This window comes from Lygodium microphyllum, chromosome 9, assembly GCF_053477565.2.
Source record: "Lygodium microphyllum isolate KBCC chromosome 9, Lygodium_microphyllum_v1.1.10, whole genome shotgun sequence".
NCBI lineage: Eukaryota > Viridiplantae > Streptophyta > Polypodiopsida > Schizaeales > Lygodiaceae > Lygodium > Lygodium microphyllum.
This window is the reverse complement of record NC_141143.1, coordinates 135,163,225-135,168,552: the sequence shown is the minus strand read 5'-3', so window position 1 is coordinate 135,168,552 and position 5,328 is coordinate 135,163,225. Positions and strand designations below refer to the sequence as shown.

General features: G+C 40.0%; 1 pseudogene; it reads left to right on the top strand.

The window, feature by feature from the left end:
- Positions 1-496: 496 nt before the first annotated feature.
- Positions 497-1,152, top strand: LOC148031612 (large ribosomal subunit protein uL16 pseudogene; annotated as a pseudogene).
- Positions 1,153-5,328: the final 4,176 nt, after the last annotated feature.

Here is a 5,328-nt window from a genome sequence, read left to right as displayed (position 1 = left end):
AGTTTTTCTCTTTTTTTTTTCTATTGAGAGTAGATTTTAAAGCCATGATTCAAGTGTAAAAGGACCCTAAGAGGCATAATGGAGGCATTTTTAGTGAAAAATGAAACGGTTGCAGATCAAGGAGCTGGAGTTTTCCTGGATGTATTTTGATGTCAAAAATCCAATGCAAGTGTATGTTTGTCAATATGATTCTATTTGACTCCCCATTTAATGGACACAAGGTTTGGCATTATAAAGTTGCTATCAACTGTGTAATGAAGGAGAGAAAGACTAGGAGAAGAGAGAAGAAAGACAATGGACAACGGGCCTCTTAGAAGGCTACTGCAAATAGTAATGGAGTTGCAGGGTTGGAGCTTGCCGTTGTCTGCAGAAAAGAAATCCAGCAGATCGGCCTTCTGTAGCGACGCAAGAGGCCAAGAGAGAGTGTGTGAAGGAAGGAAGAATTTTTGTTCACTGCTTCAATCAGTACTGTGTTGCCATTTTTCTCACCATCGCCATGGGTCGGAGACCCGCCAGATGCTACTGGCAGATCAAGAATAATCCTTATCCTAGATCAAGTACTGCCGTGGTGTTCCTGATCCAAAGATTTGTATCTATGATGTTGGCATGAAAAAGAAAGGGGTGGATGAGTTCCCTTTCCATGTCCATCTTGTGAGTTGGAAGAAAGAGAATGTTTCTAGTGAAGCTCTAGAAGCCGCTCGAATTGCATGCAACAAGTACATGACCAAGTATGCTAGGAAGGATGCCTTCCATCTGAGAGTGAGGGTGCATCCTTTTCATGTCCTCCGCATCAACAAGATGCTTTCTTATGCTGGAGTTGATAGGCTTCAGATAAAAATGAGAGGTCCTTTTGGAAAGCCTTAGGGAACCTATGCCTGAGTTGCCATTGGGCAAGTCTTATTGTCAATACGCTACAAAGATAACAATGGCAACCATGCACAAGAGGGTCTTCGACATGCTAAGTTCAAGTTTCCAGGTCAACAGAAAATTATAGTCATTAGAAAATGGGTTTTCACAAAATTTGGGCATACTGACTATTTGAAGTGGAAAAGAGGGCTCCTGTGTGTCTTCCAAGAAAGTTGCCATCTCTATAGTACTTCTTGGCTACTGGGGTTCTTCAATGTCGTACCTATGCACAGTAGGGTTTTCTAAGACTGAAAAAGGAACTAAATCTAAAGGAAGGAGAGAGAAAGGAAGGATCTAAAAACTAAGCTCTGATACCAACTATAAAGAAGGAGACCTAGGAGAGAAGGAGAGAAGGGAGAGACTGCAAAGAGGAGAGAGAACCTAGGAGAGAGAAGGAGAGAAGGGAGAGACTGTAGAGAGGAGAGAGAAAGAGGAAGAAGATGAGAGAAGAAGAGAGACAAAGACTAGCAGAAGAGAGAGAAAGATAGGAAAAGAGAGAGAAAGAGGAGAGAAGCCATGAAAGCTAGGAGGAAGGAGAAAAGAGAGACTTGATTATTGATAACTGATGCCCTAATTGGGTCTCTCAACACCTTATATGCCCTCTCAGTATAACTGGGTATTCCCATGCTAATCCGTGTCCTACCCGTCTATCCCCACTCTTTTACAAATTGGATCCGAAAGCTTAAAAGCATCTAATAGAGGCTAGATGATAGATTTTGACAGGTTGTCTAGTCAGATCGCAATTCTAAGATCATTTTCCCCCTCAACCAAGGTGGAACCACTTTGCACAAGTGTGAAAAAATGAGAATTGAACTAGTTGCTTTGTAGATTAGTGGTGAAGCTTGCTTAGAAGGAGAGAACTAGTTAATAATTGGAATGACATAGGGGAGGGGGTGCATTTTTTTTTGTGCCTCCTCCATCCCCCAAAAATTTGATTTCTTAGGTTAGCAACCATCTGCTCCTAGCTCTTGGGCATTGGATGCATCAAATTTTTGCTCTTCAATGCTCCGATTTGTATGAGAAATGATGTAGTATTCAAAAATCAATCTCTCTTTCTTCTATTTCTCAATCTTCCTTGTTCCTTGTTCATGTGGCTATTTATGAGAGAGAGAGAGAGGGGGGAGGGCTAATTTGATGAATTGGTGATGGACGATGGTTCAAAAGTGTAATGGGATGCAGATCAAGTAATTTGGAAGCATCAGTGCGGCTAGAAAATTACATCGGTAGCTTCATTTCCTCAAATTAAATGTCACTGACAGTTTTATCAACCATACACTACCAAGACCCTGGCACATTACATAATCCAAAAGCAATAACATGATACGCAAAGATGTGAAATACAGTGATAAATATCATTTTCAACTTGTCTTCCTTTGTGATAGCCATTTGGCTATAACCAGTGAAGCAGTCCATAAATGATTAGATATTTCTACCTATTAACTTATCTAAAATCTAATCAATGGATGACAGTAGAAGTAGATAGTACTCTTTGAATGTCTATTTATTGTGCTCCCTAAAATCTATGCAAAGCTAGATTTGATTATTTTCCTTTTTCCTAATAACTACTAGTAAACACCACTCGGTGTGTTGTACAAGAAATATCAATCTAGCCTTATGTAATTTTTCTAGCTTCTCAAATAGTTCATCCCTTAGCTCAAAAGGCATAGGCCTCACTTTTTGTCAAACAGAACAACTACCCTCCTTTAGGGGAATAGTATGCATAGCCAAACTAGTAGGTATACCCCTCAGCTCACCCAGGAAAAAATATCACAAATTCTTGGATCAAGGACACATAGTCCTTCCTCTCTCCTAGACTAAGTATAGATCTTAATTTAATTGGTCATGGCTCATTCAATGTATCGAGATCTAGCTCACATCTACATCTCTGATTTTGTCTTAAGCTTCTATCGGCTCATTCAAAGTCACCTAGTAGACATCTCTTGTAGTGGATCCCTCTCTTGATTCATTGCTTGATGAAATCTCTTTGCCAAAAGGATCCTCTATTGCATCTAATTTTGTTGAAGATAAGGGTGCTCTCTTGTCTTTGAGGAGATTTAGGAAATGTATATATTATGTGTCTGGAACATCGGGCAAAAATTAGATGACAAACAAGTATATCAACTTGATAGTCGGATTGCAAGATCCATGGTCTTCCTTATAATACTTGATAGCTTTGCCACCCTACAAACCTAATAACCCGAAAGTCCAAAATACATTCCACATTAGCAACAATCACGTGGACTTTGGTAATGCAATCTTTTGATTGTCTTAAACTATCATTAGCCATTTGAAGAATTGTGGAGGCATTCTTTTGGATTTTCAGTCCTAGCCTTTCCATCAAATCTAAACTCATAATGTTGATGGAGGATTCCATATCCACAATGACATGATGTACTAACATGCCATCAATATATGTTGCCACCCTTGGGCAATGCTTTTCAGCATGTTTAAACCCAATCATCTCCCACCCGAGCTATTCCCAAGGGTTCGATGATATAACCAGTGGTGCGAAGAATCTTCTTAGACTCTTTACACACTCCTAGAGATAACTTGATCGGCTCTATAGGAGATCCACATCAAGCTTTTCCTCGCAAAAAGAATTGGCTAAGTCAAATTCATGATAATTAGCGATGGTTCTCTTCACCCATTAGACCATTCTTTCTCTTGGTTTGTTGAACAAGCTTAGGTGCCTCTTTCTTGGCTTTTACCTTCTTCTTTGGTAGCTCTTTATTGGAGTTAGCTTTCCCATCATCAGATTTCAGAGGTTTTCACTTGGCCATAAACTTTGGTGATGGTCTAAAAATTTTCCTTGCTAGCAATGTAAACATTGGAATCAAACTATTGTCTAGTTTTTACTATATTGAGAGAGATGTACTTACATGGCATAACAATGCCATCAAAAGTTGCAAAGTGAACATCAGAGATAGGCTATCATGCAACTAGTTTTATGCTTTCTATAGGTCCTTGCAAAACACAACAATGTCACCATAGCCTGCAATTTGAAGGATAGAGAGATGCTAATAAGCAGTTATTTTTTAGCTAATTACAAGTACCTGCAAAACATGACAAATTTGGAAAAACCTACAATGTATGTGAATGAGTGGGGCTCTTTGTCGAGCTTGTCATCTCAACACTCCCCCTCAAGCTCAACTGCATCTTTGCAACTCCAAGTAAGCTTCGAAACTTTTGAAGCTTCTCTGTACCCAATGCCTTCGTGAAGATGTCAGCTATCTGATCCTGTGTGCTGACATATACCAAGTCAATCTCACCTGTTAGTATCTTCTCTCTCACAAAGTGGTAGTGTACCTCAATATGTTTTGTCCTGGCATGGAACACCCCGCTCATGTTGTCACAATAAATGACAACTGGACCTTCCACCTACACATCTAAATCAGCCAATAACTTTTGCAGTCATACTACCTTACATGCTACAATAGCAGCACCTCTATACTCATCCTCTGTACTCGACAAAGCAACTACAGATTGCTTTTTGCTGCTCCAAGTAACTGCTGCACTACCAAGAGAGAACATGTATCCGTTGGTAGATCTTCTATCATATATATACCAACCCAATCTGCATCTGTGTATCCAAACACATGTACATCTACACCTGCCTCATAGAAAAGTCCATAATGTAATGTGGACTTCACATATCTCAATATGTGTCTGACTGTATCCAAATGTGGCTTTCTAGGTACTTGCATAAATTGACTCACAAGACCAATAGCGTAGCTCAAGTCTAGTCTTGTAATGGTCATGTAGATCAAACTCCCCACTATCCTCCTAAACATAGTAGGGTCTTCTATCTCATCCCCAACATCAGCACTCAACTTTACATTCTGCTCCAACGGGACTGAAAGTGGTTTCCATGCTGTCATACCATACTTGGACAACATCTCCAAGCCATACTATCTTTGGGACAGCCATATACCATCATCACATCTGATCACCTCAATGCCAAGGAAGTACTTTAGCTCACGTAAATCCTTCATCTCAAACTTCTTCTTCAAAAAGTCCTTGACTTCAGCAATCCCACGATCACTATCACCTATAACAATCAAGTCATCCACATAGATGACTATGATGACCAAACCTGCATCTCCCTTTCTCACATAAAATGAGTGATCAGCATCAGAAACATAAAAGCCAATATTAACAAGATACTCTTTGATCTTGTCAGACCATGCTCTAGGTGCTTGCTTGAGCCCATAGAGCGCCTTCTTCAACCTGCACACATACATGGGATGCTCTAAATCTTCATAACCTGCTGGCTGATCCATATACAATTCTTCCTGCGAATCACCATGCAAGAAGGCATTCTTCACATCCATTTGCTGCAACCTCCAACCTTTGGCTACTGCCAAAGCAATCACACATCTGACAGTTGCCATCCTAGCAAGTGGATTGAAGGTTTCTTCATAA